At 38.7% G+C, this 18455-nt stretch overlaps 58 pseudogenes; all 58 read right to left on the bottom strand.

Moving 5' to 3' along the window:
* Window positions 1–32: 32 nt before the first annotated feature.
* On the bottom strand, window positions 33–151 carry LOC140569304 (5S ribosomal RNA; annotated as a pseudogene).
* A 222-nt stretch (window positions 152–373) lies between these two features.
* On the bottom strand, window positions 374–492 carry LOC140569305 (5S ribosomal RNA; annotated as a pseudogene).
* Window positions 493–714: 222 nt separating this feature from the next.
* Window positions 715–833, bottom strand: LOC140566817 (5S ribosomal RNA; annotated as a pseudogene).
* Window positions 834–1018: 185 nt separating this feature from the next.
* On the bottom strand, window positions 1019–1137 carry LOC140569306 (5S ribosomal RNA; annotated as a pseudogene).
* Window positions 1138–1359: 222 nt separating this feature from the next.
* Window positions 1360–1478, bottom strand: LOC140571380 (5S ribosomal RNA; annotated as a pseudogene).
* A 185-nt stretch (window positions 1479–1663) lies between these two features.
* Window positions 1664–1782, bottom strand: LOC140566417 (5S ribosomal RNA; annotated as a pseudogene).
* A 185-nt stretch (window positions 1783–1967) lies between these two features.
* On the bottom strand, window positions 1968–2086 carry LOC140572327 (5S ribosomal RNA; annotated as a pseudogene).
* A 185-nt stretch (window positions 2087–2271) lies between these two features.
* Window positions 2272–2390, bottom strand: LOC140571447 (5S ribosomal RNA; annotated as a pseudogene).
* Window positions 2391–2612: 222 nt separating this feature from the next.
* LOC140566384 (5S ribosomal RNA) lies at window positions 2613–2731 on the bottom strand (annotated as a pseudogene).
* A 185-nt stretch (window positions 2732–2916) lies between these two features.
* On the bottom strand, window positions 2917–3035 carry LOC140569307 (5S ribosomal RNA; annotated as a pseudogene).
* A 185-nt stretch (window positions 3036–3220) lies between these two features.
* Window positions 3221–3339, bottom strand: LOC140571657 (5S ribosomal RNA; annotated as a pseudogene).
* A 222-nt stretch (window positions 3340–3561) lies between these two features.
* Window positions 3562–3680, bottom strand: LOC140566281 (5S ribosomal RNA; annotated as a pseudogene).
* Window positions 3681–3865: 185 nt separating this feature from the next.
* On the bottom strand, window positions 3866–3984 carry LOC140569309 (5S ribosomal RNA; annotated as a pseudogene).
* Window positions 3985–4169: 185 nt separating this feature from the next.
* Window positions 4170–4288, bottom strand: LOC140571659 (5S ribosomal RNA; annotated as a pseudogene).
* Window positions 4289–4510: 222 nt separating this feature from the next.
* LOC140572357 (5S ribosomal RNA) lies at window positions 4511–4629 on the bottom strand (annotated as a pseudogene).
* A 185-nt stretch (window positions 4630–4814) lies between these two features.
* Window positions 4815–4933, bottom strand: LOC140569310 (5S ribosomal RNA; annotated as a pseudogene).
* A 185-nt stretch (window positions 4934–5118) lies between these two features.
* LOC140569311 (5S ribosomal RNA) lies at window positions 5119–5237 on the bottom strand (annotated as a pseudogene).
* Window positions 5238–5422: 185 nt separating this feature from the next.
* LOC140566909 (5S ribosomal RNA) lies at window positions 5423–5541 on the bottom strand (annotated as a pseudogene).
* Window positions 5542–5887: 346 nt separating this feature from the next.
* LOC140566464 (5S ribosomal RNA) lies at window positions 5888–6007 on the bottom strand (annotated as a pseudogene).
* Window positions 6008–6496: 489 nt separating this feature from the next.
* On the bottom strand, window positions 6497–6615 carry LOC140571426 (5S ribosomal RNA; annotated as a pseudogene).
* Window positions 6616–6800: 185 nt separating this feature from the next.
* On the bottom strand, window positions 6801–6919 carry LOC140566777 (5S ribosomal RNA; annotated as a pseudogene).
* A 185-nt stretch (window positions 6920–7104) lies between these two features.
* On the bottom strand, window positions 7105–7223 carry LOC140572037 (5S ribosomal RNA; annotated as a pseudogene).
* A 185-nt stretch (window positions 7224–7408) lies between these two features.
* LOC140569313 (5S ribosomal RNA) lies at window positions 7409–7527 on the bottom strand (annotated as a pseudogene).
* Window positions 7528–7712: 185 nt separating this feature from the next.
* Window positions 7713–7831, bottom strand: LOC140569314 (5S ribosomal RNA; annotated as a pseudogene).
* Window positions 7832–8016: 185 nt separating this feature from the next.
* Window positions 8017–8135, bottom strand: LOC140572590 (5S ribosomal RNA; annotated as a pseudogene).
* Window positions 8136–8320: 185 nt separating this feature from the next.
* LOC140569315 (5S ribosomal RNA) lies at window positions 8321–8439 on the bottom strand (annotated as a pseudogene).
* Window positions 8440–8624: 185 nt separating this feature from the next.
* Window positions 8625–8743, bottom strand: LOC140570713 (5S ribosomal RNA; annotated as a pseudogene).
* A 222-nt stretch (window positions 8744–8965) lies between these two features.
* Window positions 8966–9084, bottom strand: LOC140572424 (5S ribosomal RNA; annotated as a pseudogene).
* A 185-nt stretch (window positions 9085–9269) lies between these two features.
* LOC140569316 (5S ribosomal RNA) lies at window positions 9270–9388 on the bottom strand (annotated as a pseudogene).
* Window positions 9389–9573: 185 nt separating this feature from the next.
* LOC140566335 (5S ribosomal RNA) lies at window positions 9574–9692 on the bottom strand (annotated as a pseudogene).
* A 183-nt stretch (window positions 9693–9875) lies between these two features.
* Window positions 9876–9994, bottom strand: LOC140566580 (5S ribosomal RNA; annotated as a pseudogene).
* A 186-nt stretch (window positions 9995–10180) lies between these two features.
* LOC140572425 (5S ribosomal RNA) lies at window positions 10181–10299 on the bottom strand (annotated as a pseudogene).
* A 222-nt stretch (window positions 10300–10521) lies between these two features.
* LOC140569098 (5S ribosomal RNA) lies at window positions 10522–10640 on the bottom strand (annotated as a pseudogene).
* A 185-nt stretch (window positions 10641–10825) lies between these two features.
* On the bottom strand, window positions 10826–10944 carry LOC140572823 (5S ribosomal RNA; annotated as a pseudogene).
* Window positions 10945–11129: 185 nt separating this feature from the next.
* On the bottom strand, window positions 11130–11248 carry LOC140569110 (5S ribosomal RNA; annotated as a pseudogene).
* Window positions 11249–11433: 185 nt separating this feature from the next.
* On the bottom strand, window positions 11434–11552 carry LOC140569317 (5S ribosomal RNA; annotated as a pseudogene).
* Window positions 11553–11737: 185 nt separating this feature from the next.
* LOC140572701 (5S ribosomal RNA) lies at window positions 11738–11856 on the bottom strand (annotated as a pseudogene).
* Window positions 11857–12078: 222 nt separating this feature from the next.
* LOC140569318 (5S ribosomal RNA) lies at window positions 12079–12197 on the bottom strand (annotated as a pseudogene).
* A 185-nt stretch (window positions 12198–12382) lies between these two features.
* On the bottom strand, window positions 12383–12501 carry LOC140570714 (5S ribosomal RNA; annotated as a pseudogene).
* Window positions 12502–12686: 185 nt separating this feature from the next.
* On the bottom strand, window positions 12687–12805 carry LOC140569319 (5S ribosomal RNA; annotated as a pseudogene).
* A 185-nt stretch (window positions 12806–12990) lies between these two features.
* LOC140566290 (5S ribosomal RNA) lies at window positions 12991–13109 on the bottom strand (annotated as a pseudogene).
* Window positions 13110–13294: 185 nt separating this feature from the next.
* LOC140572996 (5S ribosomal RNA) lies at window positions 13295–13413 on the bottom strand (annotated as a pseudogene).
* Window positions 13414–13598: 185 nt separating this feature from the next.
* LOC140571660 (5S ribosomal RNA) lies at window positions 13599–13717 on the bottom strand (annotated as a pseudogene).
* Window positions 13718–13939: 222 nt separating this feature from the next.
* LOC140567427 (5S ribosomal RNA) lies at window positions 13940–14058 on the bottom strand (annotated as a pseudogene).
* Window positions 14059–14243: 185 nt separating this feature from the next.
* On the bottom strand, window positions 14244–14362 carry LOC140566503 (5S ribosomal RNA; annotated as a pseudogene).
* A 185-nt stretch (window positions 14363–14547) lies between these two features.
* LOC140571557 (5S ribosomal RNA) lies at window positions 14548–14666 on the bottom strand (annotated as a pseudogene).
* Window positions 14667–14851: 185 nt separating this feature from the next.
* LOC140567238 (5S ribosomal RNA) lies at window positions 14852–14970 on the bottom strand (annotated as a pseudogene).
* A 185-nt stretch (window positions 14971–15155) lies between these two features.
* Window positions 15156–15274, bottom strand: LOC140570897 (5S ribosomal RNA; annotated as a pseudogene).
* A 185-nt stretch (window positions 15275–15459) lies between these two features.
* Window positions 15460–15578, bottom strand: LOC140568546 (5S ribosomal RNA; annotated as a pseudogene).
* A 185-nt stretch (window positions 15579–15763) lies between these two features.
* On the bottom strand, window positions 15764–15882 carry LOC140572583 (5S ribosomal RNA; annotated as a pseudogene).
* A 185-nt stretch (window positions 15883–16067) lies between these two features.
* LOC140569321 (5S ribosomal RNA) lies at window positions 16068–16186 on the bottom strand (annotated as a pseudogene).
* Window positions 16187–16371: 185 nt separating this feature from the next.
* On the bottom strand, window positions 16372–16490 carry LOC140570524 (5S ribosomal RNA; annotated as a pseudogene).
* Window positions 16491–16675: 185 nt separating this feature from the next.
* Window positions 16676–16794, bottom strand: LOC140569322 (5S ribosomal RNA; annotated as a pseudogene).
* Window positions 16795–17016: 222 nt separating this feature from the next.
* LOC140567574 (5S ribosomal RNA) lies at window positions 17017–17135 on the bottom strand (annotated as a pseudogene).
* A 222-nt stretch (window positions 17136–17357) lies between these two features.
* Window positions 17358–17476, bottom strand: LOC140572765 (5S ribosomal RNA; annotated as a pseudogene).
* A 185-nt stretch (window positions 17477–17661) lies between these two features.
* On the bottom strand, window positions 17662–17780 carry LOC140572665 (5S ribosomal RNA; annotated as a pseudogene).
* Window positions 17781–17965: 185 nt separating this feature from the next.
* On the bottom strand, window positions 17966–18084 carry LOC140570716 (5S ribosomal RNA; annotated as a pseudogene).
* Window positions 18085–18306: 222 nt separating this feature from the next.
* Window positions 18307–18425, bottom strand: LOC140572808 (5S ribosomal RNA; annotated as a pseudogene).
* Between the last annotated feature and the right edge of the window lie 30 nt (window positions 18426–18455).

Genomic DNA, 18455 nt, shown 5'->3' on the forward strand with positions numbered 1-18455 from the left:
ATGTAAGCTTTAATTGTTTGCAGGATTGGAAAAGCTTACAACACCTGGTATTCCCAGACAGTCTCCCATTCAAGTACTAACCAGGCCCAACCCTAGGTAGCTTCTGAGATCAGACGAGATCAGGCATTCTAAGGGTGGAATGGCCGTAAGCAGAAGCACCTTGCAAACTAGAGGATTCAAATTTCATAGCTAAGACCATATTTGTTCAAAACCAAGCAAAAGCATTCCATTTCAACACATCAACATTTACAACACAAAGCATTCCATTTCAACACATCAACATTTACAACACAAAAGAGTTTCATCTACAAATTTGTGCAAAAGATGTAAATAACATGGAAATGTAAGCTTTAATTGTTTGCAGGATTGGAAAAGCTTACAACACCTGGTATTCCCAGACAGTCTCCCATTCAAGTACTAACCAGGCCCAACCCTAGGTAGCTTCTGAGATCAGACGAGATCAGGCATTCTAAGGGTGGAATGGCCGTAAGCAGAAGCACCTTGCAAACTAGAGGATTCAAATTTCATAGCTAAGACCATATTTGTTCAAAACCAAGCAAAAGCATTCAATTTCAACACATCAACATTTACAACACAAAGCATTCCATTTCAACACATCAACATTTACAACACAAAAGAGTTTCAACTACAAATTTGTGCAAAAGATGTAAATAACATGGAAATGTAAGCTTTAATTGTTTGCAGGATTGGAAAAGCTTACAACACCTGATATTCCAAGACAGTCTCCCATTCAAGTACTAACCAGGCCCAACCCTAGGTAGCTTCTGAGAGCAGACGAGATCAGGCATTCTAAGGGTGGAATGGCCGTAAGCAGAAGCCCCTTGCAAACTAGAGGATTCAAATTTCATAGCTAAGACCATATTTGTTCAAAACCAAGCAAAAGCATTCCATTTCAACACATCAACATTTACAACACAAAAGAGTTTCAACTACAAATTTGTGCAAAAGATGTAAATAACATGGAAATGTAAGCTTTAATTGTTTGCAGGATTGGAAAAGCTTACAACACCTGGTATTCCCAGACAGTCTCCCATTCAAGTACTAACCAGGCCCAACCCTAGGTAGCTTCTGAGATCAGACGAGATCAGGCATTCTAAGGGTGGAATGGCCGTAAGCAGAAGCACCTTGCAAACTAGAGGATTCAAATTTCATAGCTAAGACCATATTTGTTCAAAACCAAGCAAAAGCATTCAATTTCAACACATCAACATTTACAACACAAAGCATTCCATTTCAACACATCAACATTTACAACACAAAAGAGTTTCAACTACAAATTTGTGCAAAAGATGTAAATAACATGGAAATGTAAGCTTTAATTGTTTGCAGGATTGGAAAAGCTTACAACACCTGGTATTCCCAGACAGTCTCCCATTCAAGTACTAACCAGGCCCAACCCTAGGTAGCTTCTGAGATCACACGAGATCAGGCATTCTAAGGGTGGAATGGCCGTAAGCAGAAGCACCTTGCAAACTAGAGGATTCAAATTTCATAGCTAAGACCATATTTGTTCAAAACCAAGCAAAAGCATTCCATTTCAACACATCAACATTTACAACACAAAAGAGTTTCAACTACAAATTTGTGCAAAAGATGTAAATAACATGGAAATGTAAGCTTTAATTGTTTGCAGGATTGGAAAAGCTTACAACACCTGATATTCCCAGACAGTCTCCCATTCAAGTACTAACCAGGCCCAACCCTAGGTAGCTTCTGAGATCAGACGAGATCAGGAATTCTAAGGGTGGAATGGCCTTAAGCAGAAGCACCTTGCAAACTAGAGGATTCAAATTTCATAGCTAAGACCATATTTGTTCAAAACCAAGCAAAAGCATTCCATTTCAACACATCAACATTTACAACACAAAAGAGTTTCAACTACAAATTTGTGCAAAAGATGTAAATAACATGGAAATGTAAGCTTTAATTGTTTGCAGGATTGGAAAAGCTTACAACACCTGGTATTCCCAGACAGTCTCCCATTCAAGTACTAACCAGGCCCAACCCTAGGTAGCTTCTGAGATCAGACGAGATCATGCATTCTAAGGGTGGAATGGCCGTAAGCAGAAGCACCTTGCAAACTAGAGGATTCAAATTTCATAGCTGAGACCATATTTGTTCAAAACCAAGCAAAAGCATTCCATTTCAACACATCAACATTTACAACACAAAAGAGTTTCAACTACAAATTTGTGCAAAAGATGTAAATAACATGGAAATGTAAGCTTTAATTGTTTGCAGGATTGGAAAAGCTTACAACACCTGGTATTCCCAGACAGTCTCCCATTCAAGTACTAACCAGGCCCAACCCTAGGTAGCTTCTGAGATCAGACGAGATCAGGCATTCTAAGGGTGGAATGGCCGTAAGTAGAAGCACCTTGCAAACTAGAGGATTCAAATTTCATAGCTAAGACCATATTTGTTCAAAACCAAGCAAAAGCATTCCATTTCAACACATCAACATTTACAACACAAAGCATTCCATTTCAACACATCAACATTTACAACACAAAAGAGTTTCATCTACAAATTTGTGCAAAAGATGTAAATAACATGGAAATGTAAGCTTTAATTGTTTGCAGGATTGGAAAAGCTTACAACACCTGGTATTCCCAGACAGTCTCCCATTAAAGTACTAACCAGGCCCAACCCTAGGTAGCTTCTGAGATCAGACGATATCAGGCATTCTAAGGGTGGAATGGCCGTAAGCAGAAGCACCTTCCAAACTAGAGGATTCAAATTTCATAGCTAAGACCATATTTGTTCAAAACCAAGCAAAAGCATTCCATTTCAACACATCAACATTTACAACACAAAAGAGTTTCAACTACAAATTTGTGCAAAAGATGTAAATAACATGGAAATGTAAGCTTTAATTGTTTGCAGGATTGGAAAAGCTTACAACACCTGGTATTCCCAGACAGTCTCCCATTCAAGTACTAACCAGGCCCAACCCTAGGTAGCTTCTGAGATCAGACGAGATCAGGCATTCTAAGGGTGGAATGGCCGTAAGCAGAAGCACCTTGCAAACTAGAGGATTCAAATTTCATAGCTAAGACCATATTTGTTCAAAACCAAGCAAAAGCATTCCATTTCAACACATCAACATTTACAACACAAAAGAGTTTCAACTACAAATTTGTGCAAAAGATGTAAATAACATGGAAATGTAAGCTTTAATTGTTTGCAGGATTGGAAAAGCTTACAACACCTGGTATTCCCAGACAGTCTCCCATTCAAGTACGAACCAGGCCCAACCCTAGGTAGCTTCTGAGATCAGACGAGATCAGGCATTCTAAGGGTGGAATGGCCGTAAGCAGAAGCACCTTGCAAACTAGAGGATTCAAATTTCATAGCTAAGACCATATTTGTTCAAAACCAAGCAAAAGCATTCCATTTCAACACATCAACATTTACAACACAAAGCATTCCATTTCAACACATCAACATTTACAACACAAAAGAGTTTCATCTACAAATTTGTGCAAAAGATGTAAATAACATGGAAATGTAAGCTTTAATTGTTTGCAGGATTGGAAAAGCTTAAAACACCTGGTATTCCCAGACAGTCTCCCATTCAAGTACTAACCAGGCCCAACCCTAGGTAGCTTCTGAGATCAGACGAGATCAGGCATTCTAAAGGTGGAATGGCCGTAAGCAGAAGCACCTTCCAAACTAGAGGATTCAAATTTCATAGCTAAGACCATATTTGTTCAAAACCAAGCAAAAGCATTCCATTTCAACACATCAACATTTACAACACAAAAGAGTTTCAACTACAAATTTGTGCAAAAGATGTAAATAACATGGAAATGTAAGCTTTAATTGTTTGCAGGATTGGAAAAGCTTACAACACCTGGTATTCCCAGACAGTCTCCCATTCAAGTACTAACCAGGCCCAACCCTAGGTAGCTTCTGAGATCAGACGAGATCAGGCATTCTAAGGGTGGAATGGCCGTAAGCAGAAGCACCTTGCAAACTAGAGGATTCAAATTTCATAGCTAAGACCATATTTGTTCAAAACCAAGCAAAAGCATTCCATTTCAACACATCAACATTTACAACACAAAAGAGTTTCAACTACAAATTTGTGCAAAAGATGTAAATAACATGGAAATGTAAGCTTTAATTGTTTGCAGGATTGGAAAAGCTTACAACACCTGGTATTCCCAGACAGTCTCCCATTCAAGTACGAACCAGGCCCAACCCTAGGTAGCTTCTGAGATCAGACGAGATCAGGCATTCTAAGGGTGGAATGGCCGTAAGCAGAAGCACCTTGCAAACTAGAGGATTCAAATTTCATAGCTAAGACCATATTTGTTCAAAACCAAGCAAAAGCATTCCATTTCAACACATCAACATTTACAACACAAAGCATTCCATTTCAACACATCAACATTTACAACACAAAAGAGTTTCATCTACAAATTTGTGCAAAAGATGTAAATAACATGGAAATGTAAGCTTTAATTGTTTGCAGGATTGGAAAAGCTTAAAACACCTGGTATTCCCAGACAGTCTCCCATTCAAGTACTAACCAGGCCCAACCCTAAGTAGCTTCTGAGATCAGACGAGATCAGGCATTCTAAGGGTGGAATGGCCATAAGCAGAAGCACCTTCCAAACTAGAGGATTCAAATTTCATAGCTAAGACCATATTTGTTCAAAACCAAGCAAAAGCATTCCATTTCAACACATCAACATTTACAACACAAAAGAGTTTCAACTACAAATTTGTGCAAAAGATGTAAATAACTTGGAAATGTAAGCTTTAATTGTTTGCAGGATTGGAAAAGCTTACAACACCTGGTATTCCCAGACAGTCTCCCATTCAAGTACTAACCAGGCCCAACCCTAGGTAGCTTCTGAGATCAGACGAGATCAGGCATTCTAAGGGTGGAATGGCCGTAAGCAGAAGCACCTTGCAAACTAGAGGATTCAAATTTCATAGCTAAGACCATATTTGTTCAAAACCAAGCAAAAGCATTCCATTTCAACACATCAACATTTACAACACAAAAGAGTTTCAACTACAAATTTGTGCAAAAGATGTAAATAACATGGAAATGTAAGCTTTAATTGTTTGCAGGATTGGAAAAGCTTACAACACCTGGTATTCCCAGACAGTCTCCCATTCAAGTACTAACCAGGCCCAACCCTAGGTAGCTTCTGAGATCAGACGAGATCAGGCATTCTAAGGGTGGAATGGCCGTAAGCAGAAGCACCTTGCAAACTAGAGGATTCAAATTTCATAGCTAAGACCATATTTGTTCAAAACCAAGCAAAAGCATTCCATTTCAACACATCAACATTTACAACACAAAAGAGTTTCAACTACAAATTTGTGCAAAAGATGTAAATAACATGGAAATGTAAGCTTTAATTGTTTGCAGGATTGGAAAAGCTTACAACACCTGGTTTTCCCAGACAGTCTCCCATTCAAGTACTAACCAGGCCCAACCCTAAGTATCTTCTGAGATCAGACGAGATCAGGCATTCTGAGTGTGGAATGGCCGTAAGTAGAAACACCTAGCAAACTAGAGGATTCAAATTTCATAGCTAAGACCATATTTGTTCAAAACCAAGCAAAAGCATTCCATTTCAACACATCAACATTTACAACACAAAAGAGTTTCAACTACAAATTTGTGCAAAAGATTTAAATAACATGGAAATGTAAGCTTTAATTGTTTGCAGGATTGGAAAAGCTTACAACACCTGGTATTCCCAGACAGTCTCCCATTCAAGTACTAACCAGACCCAACCCACATCAACATTTATAACACAAAAGAGTTTCAACTACAAATTTGTGCAAAAGATGTAAATAACATGGAAATGTAAGCTTTAATTGTTTGCAGGATTGGAAAAGCTTACAACACCTGGTATTCCCAGACAGTCTCCCATTCAAGTACTAACCAGGCCCAACCCAATGGTAGCTTCTGAGATCAGACGAGATCAGGCATTCTAAGGGTGGAATGGCCGTAAGCAGAAGCACTTAGCAAACTAGAGGATTCAAATTTCATAGCTAAGACCATATTTGTTCAAAACCAAGCAAAAGCATTCCATTTCAACACATCAACATTTACCACACAAAAGAGTGTCAACTACAAATAAGTGCAAAAGATATAAATAACATGGAAGTGTAAGCTTTAATTGTTTGCAGGATTGGAAAAGCTTACAACTCCTGGTATTCCCAGACAGTCTTCCAATCAAGTACTAAACAGGCCCAATCCTAGGTAGCTTCTGAGATCAGACGAGATCAGGGATTCTAAGGGTGGAACGGCCATAAGGAGAAGCACCTAGCAAACTAGAGGATTCAAATTTTATAGCTAAGACCATATTTGTTCAAAACCAAGCAAAAGCATTCCATTTCAACACATCAACATTTACAACACAAAAGAGTTTCAACTACAAATTTGTGCAAAAGATGTAAATAACATGGAAATGTAAGCTTTAATTGTTTGCAGGATTGGAAAAGCTTACAACACCTGATATTCCCAGACAGTCTCCCATTTAAGTACTAACCAGGCCCAACCCTAGGTAGCTTCTGAGATCAGACGAGATCAGGCATTCTAAGGGTGGAATGGCCGTAAGCAGAAGCACCTTGCAAACTAGAGGATTCAAATTTCATAGCTAAGACCATATTTGTTCAAAACCAAGCAAAAGCATTCCATTTCAACACATCAACATTTACAACACAAAAGAGTTTCAACTACAAATTTGTGCAAAAGATATAAATAACATGGAAATGTAAGCTTTAATTGTTTGCAGGATTGGAAAAGCTTACAACACCTGATATTCCCAGACAGTCTCCCATGCAAGTACTAACCAGGCCCAACCCTAGGTAGCTTCTGAGATCAGACGAGATCAGGCATTCTAAGGGTGGAATGGCCTTAAGCAGACGCACCTTGCAAACTAGAGGATTCAAATTTCATAGCTAAGACCATATTTGTTCAAAACCAAGCAAAAGCATTCCATTTCAACACATCAACATTTACAACACAAAAGAGTTTCAACTACAAATTTGTGCAAAAGATGTAAACAACATGGAAATGTAAGCTTTAATTGTTTGCAGGATTGGAAAAGCTTACAACACCTGGTATTCCCAGACAGTCTCCCATTCAAGTACTAACCAGGCCCAACTCTAGGTAGCTTCTGAGATCAGACGAGATCAGGCATTCTAAGGGTGGAATGGCCGTAAGCAGAAGCACCTTGCAAACTAGAGGATTCAAATTTCATAGCTAAGACCATATTTGTTCAAAACCAAGCAAAAGCATTCCATTTCAACACATCAACATTTACAACACAAAAGAGTTTCAACTACAAATTTGTGCAAAAGTTGTAAAAAACATGGAAATGTAAGCTTTAATTGTTTGCAGGATAGGAAAAGCTTACAACACCTGGTATTCCCAGACAGTCTCCCATTCAAGTACTAACCAGGCCCAACCCTAGGTAGCTTCTGAGATCAGACGAGATCAGGCATTCTAAGGGTGGAATGGCCGTAAGCAGAAGCGCCTTGCAAACTAGAGGATTCAAATTTCATAGCTAAGACCATATTTGTTCAAAACCAAGCAAAAGCATTCCATTTCAACACATCAACATTTACAACACAAAAGAGTTTCAACTACAAATTTGTGCAAAAGATGTAAATAACATGGAAATGTAAGCTTTAATTGTTTGCAGGATTGGAAAAGCTTACAACACCTGGTATTCCCAGACAGTCTCCCATTCAAGTACTAACCAGGCCCAACCCTAGGTAGCTTCTGAGATCAGACGAGATCAGGCATTCTAAGGGTGGAATGGCCGTAAGCAGAAGCATCTTGCAAACTAGAGGATTCAAATTTCATAGCTAAGACCATATTTGTTCAAAACCAAGCAAAAGCATTCCATTTCAACACATCAACATTTACAACACAAAAGAGTTTCAACTACAAATTTGTGCAAAAGATGTAAATAACATGGAAATGTAAGCTTTAATTGTTTGCAGGATTGGAAAAGCTTACAACACCTGATATTCCCAGACAGTCTCCCATTCAAATACTAACCAGGCCCAACCCTAGGTAGCTTCTGAGATCAGACGAGATCAGGCATTCTAAGGGTGGAATGGCCGTAAGCAGAAGCACCTTGCAAACTAGAGGATTCAAATTTCATAGCTAAGACCATATTTGTTCAAAACCAAGCAAAAGCATTCCATTTCAACACATCAACATTTACAACACAAAAGAGTTTCAACTACAAATTTGTGCAAAAGATGTAAATAACATGGAAATGTAAGCTTTAATTGTTTGCAGGATTGGAAAAGCTTACAACACCTGGTATTCCCAGACAGTCTCCCATTCAAGTACTAACCAGGCCCAACCCTAGGTAGCTTCTGAGATCAGACGAGATCAGGCATTCTAAGGGTGGAATGGCCGTAAGCAGAAGCACCTTGCAAACTAGAGGATTCAAATTTCATAGCTAAGACCATATTTGTTCAAAACCAAGCAAAAGCATTCCATTTCAACACATCAACATTTACAACACAAAAGAGTTTCAACTACAAAATTGTGCAAAAGATGTAAATAACATGGAAATGTAAGCTTTAATTGTTTGCAGGATTGGAAAAGCTTACAACACCTGATATTCCCAGACAGTCTCCCATTCAAGTACTAACCAGGCCCAACCCTAGGTAGCTTCTGAGATCAGACGAGATCAGGCATTCTAAGGGTGGAATGGCCGTAAGCAGAAGCACCTTGCAAACTAGAGGATTCAAATTTCATAGCTAAGATCATATTTGTTCAAAACCAAGCAAAAGCATTCCATTTCAACACATCAACATTTACAACACAAAGCATTCCATTTCAATACATCAACATTTACAACACAAAAGAGTTTCATCTACAAATTTGTGCAAAAGATGTAAATAACATGGAAATGTAAGCTTTAATTGTTTGCAGGATTGGAAAAGCTTACAACACCTAGCATTCCCAGACAGTCTCCCATTCAAGTACTAACCAGGCCCAACCCTAGGTAGCTTCTGAGATCAGACGAGATCAGGCATTCTAAGGGTGGAATGGCCGTAAGCAAAAGCACCTTGCAAACTAGAGGATTCAAATTTCATAGCTAAGACCATATTTGTTCAAAACCAAGCAAAAGCATTCCATTTCAACACATCAACATTTACAACACAAAAGAGTTTCAACTACAAATTTGTGCAAAAGATGTAAAAAACATGGAAATGTAAGCTTTAATTGTTTGCAGGATTGGAAAAGCTTACAACACCTGGTATTCCCAGACAGTCTCCCATTCAAGTACTAACCAGGCCCAACCCTAGGTAGCTTCTGAGATCAGACGAGATCAGGCATTCTAAGGGTGGAATGGCCGTAAGCAGAAGCACCTTGCAAACTAGAGGATTCAAATTTCATAGCTAAGACCATATTTGTTCAAAACCAAGCAAAAGCATTCCATTTCAACACATCAACATTTACAACACAAAAGAGTTTCAACTACAAATTTGTGCAAAAGATGTAAATAACATGGAAATGTAAGCTTTAATTGTTTGCAGGATTGGAAAAGCTTACAACACCTGATATTCCCAGACAGTCTCCCATTCAAGTACTAACCAGGCCCAACCCTAGGTAGCTTCTGAGATCAGACGAGATCAGGCATTCTAAGGGTGGAATGGCCTTAAGCAAATACCTTGCAAACTAGAGGATTCAAATTTCATAGCTAAGACCATATTTGTTCAAAACCAAGCAAAAGCATTCCATTTCAACACATCAACATTTACAACACAAAAGAGTTTCAACTACAAATTTGTGCAAAAGATGTAAATAACATGGAAATGTAAGCTTTAATTGTTTGCAGGATTGGAAAAGCTTACAACACCTGGTATTCCCAGACAGTCTCCCATTCAAGTACTAACCAGGCCCAACCCTAGGTAGCTTCTGAGATCAGACGAGATCAGGCATTCTAAGGTTGGAATGGCCGTAGGCAGAAGCACCTTGCAAACCTAGAGGATTCAAATTTCATAGCTAAGACCATATTTGTTCAAAACCAAGCAAAAGCATTCCATTTCAACACATCAACATTTACAACACAAAAGAGTTTCATCTACAAATTTGTGCAAAAGATGTAAATAACATGGAAATGTAAGCTTTAATTGTTTGCAGGATTGGAAAAGCTTACAACACCTAGCATTCCCAGACAGTCTCCCATTCAAGTACTAACCAGGCCCAACCCTAGGTAGCTTCTGAGATCAGACGAGATCAGGCATTCTAAGGGTGGAATGGCCGTAAGCAAAAGCACCTTCCAAACTAGAGGATTCAAATTTCATAGCTAAGACCATATTTGTTCAAAACCAAGCAAAAGCATTCCATTTCAACACATCAACATTTACAACACAAAGCATTCCATTTCAACACATCAACATTTACAACACAAAAGAGTTTCAACTACAAATTTGTGCAAAAGATGTAAATAACATGGAAATGTAAGCATTAATTGTTTGCAGGATTGGAAAAGCTTACAACACCTGGTATTCCCAGACAGTCTCCCATTCAAGTACTAACCAGGCCCAACCCTTGGTAGCTTCTGAGATCAGACGAGATCAGGCATTCTAAGGGTGGAATGGCCGTAAGCAGAAGCACCTTGCAAACTAGAGGATTCAAATTTCATAGCTAAGACCATATTTGTTCAAAACCAAGCAAAAGCATTCCATTTCAACACATCAACATTTACAACACAAAAGAGTTTCAACTACAAATTTGTGCAAAAGATGTAAATAACATGGAAATGTAAGCTTTAATTGTTTGCAGGATTGGAAAAGCTTACAACACCTGGTATTCCCAGACAGTCTCCCACTCAAGTACTAACCAGGCTCAACCCTAGGTAGCTTCTGAGATCAGACGAGATCAGGCATTCTAAGGGTGGAATGGCCGTAAGCAGAAGCACCTTGCAAACTAGAGGATTCAAATTTCATAGCTAAGACCATATTTGTTCAAAACCAAGCAAAAGCATTCCATTTCAACACATCAACATTTACAACACAAAAGAGTTTCAACTACAAATTTGTGCAAAAGATGTAAATAACATGGAAATGTAAGCTTTAATTGTTTGCAGGATTGGAAAAGCTTACAACACCTGGTATTCCCAGACAGTCTCCCATTCAAGTACTAACCAGGCCCAACCCTTGGTAGCTTCTGAGATCAGACGAGATCAGGCATTCTAAGGGTGGAATGGCCGTAAGCAGAAGCACCTTGCAAACTAGAGGATTCAAATTTCATAGCTAAGACCATATTTGTTCAAAACCAAGCAAAAGCATTCCATTTCAACACATCAACATTTACAACACAAAAGAGTTTCAACTACAAATTTGTGCAAAAGATGTAAATAACATGGAAATGTAAGCTTTAATTGTTTGCAGGATTGGAAAAGCTTACAACACCTGGTATTCCCAGACAGTCTCCCATTCAAGTACTAACCAGGCCCAACCCTAGGTAGCTTCTGAGATCAGACGAGATCAGGCATTCTAAGGGTGGAATGGCCGTAAGCAGAAGCACCTTGCAAACTAGAGGATTCAAATTTCATAGCTAAGACCATATTTGTTCAAAACCAAGCAAAAGCATTCCATTTCAACACATCAACATTTACAACACAAAAGAGTTTCAACTACAAATTTGTGCAAAAGATGTAAATAACATGGAAATGTAAGCTTTAATTGTTTGCAGGATTGGAAAAGCTTACAACACCTGGTATTCCCAGACAGTCTCCCATTCAAGTACTAACCAGGCCCAACCCTTGGTAGCTTCTGAGATCAGACGAGATCAGGCATTCTAAGAGTGTAATGGCCGTAAGCAGAAGCACCTTGCAAACTAGAGGATTCAAATTTCATAGCTAAGACCATATTTGTTCAAAACCAAGCAAAAGCATTCCATTTCAACACATCAACATTTACAACACAAAGCATTCCATTTCAACACATCAACATTTACAACACAAAAGAGTTTCATCTACAAATTTGTGCAAAAGATGTAAATAACATGGAAATGTAAGCTTTAATTGTTTGCAGGATTGGAAAAGCTTACAACACCTGGTATTCCCAGACAGTCTCCCATTCAAGTACTAACCAGGCCCAACCCTAGGTAGCTTCTGAGATCAGACGAGATCAGGCATTCTAAGGGTGGAATGGCCGTAAGCAGAAGCACCTTGCAAACTAGAGGATTCAAATTTCATAGCTAAGACCATATTTGTTCAAAACCAAGCAAAAGCATTCCATTTCAACACATCAACATTTACAACACAAAAGAGTTTCAACTACAAATTTGTGCAAAAGATGTAAATAACATGGAAATGTAAGCTTTAATTGTTTGCAGGATTGGAAAAGCTTACAACACCTGATATTCCCAGACAGTCTCCCATTCAAGTACTAACCAGGCCCAACCCTAGGTAGCTTCTGAGATCAGACGAGATCAGGCATTCTAAGGGTGGAATGGCCGTAAGCAGAAGCACCTTCCAAACTAGAGGATTCAAATTTCATAGCTAAGACCATATTTGTTCAAAACCAAGCAAAAGCATTCCATTTCAACACATCAACATTTACAACACAAAAGAGTTTCAACTACAAATTTGTGCAAAAGATGTAAATAACATGGAAATGTAAGCTTTAATTGTTTGCAGGATTGGAAAAGCTTACAACACCTGGTATTCCCAGACAGTCTCCCATTCAAGTACTAACCAGGCCCAACCCTAGGTAGCTTCTGAGATCAGACGAGATCAGGCATTCTAAGGGTGGAATGGCCGTAAGCAGAAGCACCTTGCAAACTAGAGGATTCAAATTTCATAGCTAAGACCATATTTGTTCAAAACCAAGCAAAAGCATTCCATTTCAACACATCAACATTTACAACACAAAAGAGTTTCAACTACAAATTTGTGCAAAAGATGTAAATAACATGGAAATGTAAGCTTTAATTGTTTGCAGGATTGGAAAAGCTTACAACACCTGATATTCCCAGACAGTCTCCCATTCAAGTACTAACCGTGCCCAACCCTAGGTAGCTTCTGAGATCAGACGAGATCAGGCATTCTAAGGGTGGAATGGCCGTAAGCAGAAGCACCTTGCAAACTAGAGGATTCAAATTTCATAGCTAAGACCATATTTGTTCAAAACCAAGCAAAAGCATTCCATTTCAACACATCAACATTTACAACACAAAAGAGTTTCAACTACAAATTTGTGCAAAAGATGTAAATAACATGGAAATGTAAGCTTTAATTGTTTGCAGGATTGGAAAAGCTTACAACACCTGATATTCCCAGACAGTCTCCCATTCAAGTACTAACCAGGCCCAACCCTAGGTAGCTTCTGAGATCAGACGAGATCAGGCATTCTACGGGTGGAATGGCCGTAAGCAGAAGCACCTTGCAAACTAGAGGATTCAAATTTCATAGCTAAGACCATATTTGTTCAAAACCAAGCAAAAGCATTCCATTTCAACACATCAACATTTACAACACAAAAGAGTTTCAACTACAAATTTGTGCAAAAGATGTAAATAACATGGAAATGTAAGCTTTAATTGTTTGCAGGATTGGAAAAGCTTACAACACCTGGTATTCCCAGACAGTCTCCCATTCAAGTACGAACCAGGCCCAACCCTAGGTAGCTTCTGAGATCAGACGAGATCAGGCATTCTAAGGGTGGAATGGCCGTAAGCAGAAGCACCTTGCAAACTAGAGGATTCAAATTTCATAGCTAAGACCATATTTGTTCAAAACCAAGCAAAAGCATTCCATTTCAACACATCAACATTTACAATACAAAGCATTCCATTTCAACACATCAACATTTACAACACAAAAGAGTTTCATCTACAAATTTGTGCAAAAGATGTAAATAAAATGGAAATGTAAGCTTTAATTGTTTGCAGGATTGGAAAAGCTTACAACACCTGATATTCCCAGACAGTCTCCCATTCAAGTACTAACCAGGCCCAACCCTAGGTAGCTTCTGAGATCAGACGAGAACCGGCATTCTAAGGGTGGAATGGCCGTAAGCAGAAGCACCTTCCAAACTAGAGGATTCAAATTTCATAGCTAAGACCATATTTGTTCAAAACCAAGCAAAAGCATTCCATTTCAACACATCAACATTTACAACACAAAAGAGTTTCAACTACAAATTTGTGCAAAAGATGTAAATAACATGGAAATGTAAGCTTTAATTGTTTGCAGGATTGGAAAAGCTTACAACACCTGATATTCCCAGACAGTCTCCCATTCAAGTACTAACCAGGCCCAACCCTAGGTAACTTCTGAGATCAGACGAGATCAGGTATTCTAAGGGTGGAATGGTCGTAAGCAGAACTACCTTGCGAACTAGAGGATTCAAATTTCATAGCTAAGACCATATTTGTTCAAATCCAAGCAAAAGCATTCCATTTCAACACATCAACATTTACAACACAAAAGAGTTTCAACTACAAATTTGTGCAAAAGATGTAAATAACATGGAAATGTAAGCTTTAATTGTTTGCAGGATTGGAAAAGCTTACAACACCTGATATTCCCAGACAGTCTCCCATTCAAGTACTAACCAGGCCCAACCCTAGGTAGCTTCTGAGATCAGACGAGATCAGGCATTCTGAGGGTGGAATGGCTGTAAGCGAAAGCACCTAGCAAACTAGAGGATTCAAATTTCATAGCTAAGACCATATTTGTTCAAAACCAAGCAAAAGCATTCCATTTCAACACATCAATATTTACAACACAAAAGAGTTTCAACTACAAATTTGTGCAAAAGATGTAAATAACATGGAAATGTAAGCTTTAATTGTTTGCAGGATTGGAAAAGCTTACAACACCTGGTATTCCCAGACAGTCTCCCATTCAAGTACTAACCAGGCCCAACCCTTGGTAGCTTCTGAGATGAGACAAGATCAGGCATTCTAAGGGTGGAATGGCCGTAAGCAGAAGCACCTTCCAAACTAGAGGATTCAAATTTCATAGCTAAGACCATATTTGTTCAAAACCAAGCAAAAGCATTCCATTTCAACACATCAACATTTACAACACAAAAGAGTTTCAACTACAAATTTGTGCAAAAGATGTAAATAACATGGAAATGTAAGCTTTAATTGTTTGCAGGATTGGAAAAGCTTACAACACCTGATATTCCCAGACAGTCTCCCATTCAAGTACTAACCAGGCCCAACCCTAGGTAGCTTCTGAGATCAGACGAGATCAGGAATTCTAAGGGTGGAATGGCCGTAAGCAGAAGCACCTTGCAAACTAGAGGATTCAAATTTCATAGCTAAGACCATATTTGTTCAAAACCAAGCAAAAGCATTCCATTTCAACACATCAACATTTACAACACAAAAGAGTTTCAACTACAAATTTGTGCAAAAGATGTAAATAACATGGAAATGTAAGCTTTAATTGTTTGCAGGATTGGAAAAGCTTACAACACCTGATATTCCCAGACAGTCTCCCATTCAAGTACTAACCAGGCCCAACCCTAGGTAGCTTCTGAGATCAGACGAGATCAGGTATTCTAAGGGTGGAATGGTCATAAGCAGAACTACCTTGCGAACTAGAGGATTGAAATTTCATAGCTAAGACCATATTTGTTCAAAACCAAGCAAAAGCATTCCATTTCAACACATCAACATTTACAACACAAAAGAGTTTCAACTACAAATTTGTGCAAAAGATGTAAATAACATGGAAATGTAAGCTTTAATTGTTTGCAGGATTGGAAAAGCTTACAACACCTGGTATTTCCAGACAGTCTCCCATTCAAGTACTAACCAGGCCCAACCCTAGGTAGCTTCTGAGATCAGACGAGATCAGGCATTCTGAGGGTGGAATGGCCGTAAGCAGAAGCACCTAGCAAACTAGAGGATTCAAATTTCATAGCTAAGACCATATTTGTTCAAAACCAAGCAAAAGCATTCCATTTCAACACATCAATATTTACAACACAAAAGAGTTTCAACTACAAATTTGTGCAAAAGATGTAAATAACATGGAAATGTAAGCTTTAATTGTTTGCAGGATTGGAAAAGCTTACAACACCTGGTATTCCCAGACAGTCTCCCATTCAAGTACTAACCAGGCCCAACCCTAGGTAGCTTCTGAGATCAGACGAGATCAGGCATTCTAAGGGTGGAATGGCCGTAAGCAGAAGCACCTTCCAAACTAGAGGATTCAAATTTCATAGCTAAGACCATATTTGTTCAAAACCAAGCAAAAGCATTCCATTTCAACACATCAACATTTACAACACAAAAGAGTTTCAACTACAAATTTGTGCAAAAGATGTAAATAACATGGAAATGTAAGCTTTAATTGTTTGCAGGATTGGAAAAGCTTACAACACCTGGCATTCCCAGACAGTCTCCCATTCAAGTACTAACCAGGCCCAACCCTAGGTAGCTTCTGAGATCAGACGAGATCAGGCATTCTAAGGGTGGAATGGCCGTAAGCAGAAGCACCTTGCAAACTAGAGGATTCAAATTTCATAGCTAAGACCATATTTGTTCAAAACCAAGCAAAAGCATTCCATTTCAACACATCAACATTTACAACACAAAAGAGTTTCAACTACAAATTTGTGCAAAAGATGTAAATAACATGGAAATGTAAGCTTTAATTGTTTGCAGGATTGGAAAAGCTTACAACACCTGGTATTCCCAGACAGTCTCCCATTCAAGTACTAACCAGGCCCAACCCTAGGTAGCTTCTGAGATCAGACGAGATCAGGCATTCTAAGGGTGGAATGGCCGTAAGCAGAAGCACCTTGCAAACTAGAGGATTCAAATTTCATAGCTAAGACCATATTTGTTCAAAACCAAGCAAAAGCATTCCATTTCAACACATCAACATTTACAATACAAAGCATTCCATTTCAACACATCAACATTTACAACACAAAAGAGTTTCATCTACAAATTTGTGCAAAAGATGTAAATAACATGGAAATGTAAGCTTTAATTGTTTGCAGGATTTGAAAAGGTTACAACACCTGGTATTCCCAGACAGTCTCCCATTCAAGTACTAACCGTGCCCAACCCTAGGTAGCTTCTGAGATCAGACGAGATCAGGCATTCTAAGGGTGGAATGGCCATAAGCAGAAGCACCTTGCAAACTAGAGGATTCAAATTTCATAGCTAAGACCATATTTGTTCAAAACCAAGCAAAAGCATTCCATTTCAACACATCAACATTTACAACACAAAGCATTCCATTTCAACACATCAACATTTACAACACAAAAGAGTTTCAACTACAAATTTGTGCAAAAGATGTAAATAACATGGAAATGTAAGCTTTAATTGTTTGCAGGATTGGAAAAGCTTACAACACCTGGTATTCCCAGACAGTCTCCTATTCAAGTACTAACCAGGCCCAACCCTAGGTAGCTTCTGAGATCAGACGAGATCAGGCATTCTAAGGGTGGAATGGCCGTAAGCAGAAGCACCTTCCAAACTAGAGGATTCAAATTTCATAGCTAAGACCATATTTGTTCAAAACCAAGCAAAAGCATTCCATTTCAACACATCAACATTTACAACACAAAAGAGTTTCAACTACAAATTTGTGCAAAAGATGTAAATAACATGGAAATGTAAGCTTTAATTGTTTGCAGGATTGGAAAAGCTTACAACACCTGATATTCCCAGACAGTCTCCCATTCAAGTACTAACCAGGCCCAACCCTAGGTAGCTTCTGAGATCAGACGAGATCAGAAATTCTAAGGGTGGAATGGCCGTAAGCAGAAGCACCTTGCAAACTAGAGGATTCAAATTTCATAGCTAAGACCATATTTGTTCAAAACCAAGCAAAAGCATTCCATTTCAACACATCAACATTTACAACACAAAAGAGTTTCAACTACAAATTTGTGCAAAAGATGTAAATAACATGGAAATGTAAGCTTTAATTGTTTGCAGGATTGGAAAAGCTTACAACACCTGATATTCCCAGACAGTCTCCCATTCAAGTACTAACCAGGCCCAACCCTAGGTAGCTTCTGAGATCAGACGAGATCAGGCATTCTAAGGGTGGAATGGCCGTAAGCAGAAGCACCTTGCAAACTAGAGGATTCAAATTTCATAGCTAAGACCATATTTGTTCAAAACCAAGCAAAAGCATTCCATTTCAACACATCAACATTTACAACACAAAGCATTCCATTTCAACACATCAACATTTACAACACAAAAGAGTTTCATCTACAAATTTGTGCAAAAGATGTAAATAACATGGAAATGTAAGCTTTAATTGTTTGCAGGATTGGAAAAGCTTAAAACACCTGGTATTCCCAGACAGTCTCCCATTCAAGTACTAACCAGGCCCAACCCTAGGTAGCTTCTGAGATCAGACGAGATCAGGCATTCTAAGGGTGGAATGGCCGTAAGCAGAAGCACCTTGCAAACTAGAGGATTCAAA

Source organism: Salminus brasiliensis, chromosome 11 (genome assembly GCF_030463535.1).
Source record: "Salminus brasiliensis chromosome 11, fSalBra1.hap2, whole genome shotgun sequence".
In the NCBI taxonomy this organism is placed as follows: domain Eukaryota; kingdom Metazoa; phylum Chordata; class Actinopteri; order Characiformes; family Bryconidae; genus Salminus; species Salminus brasiliensis.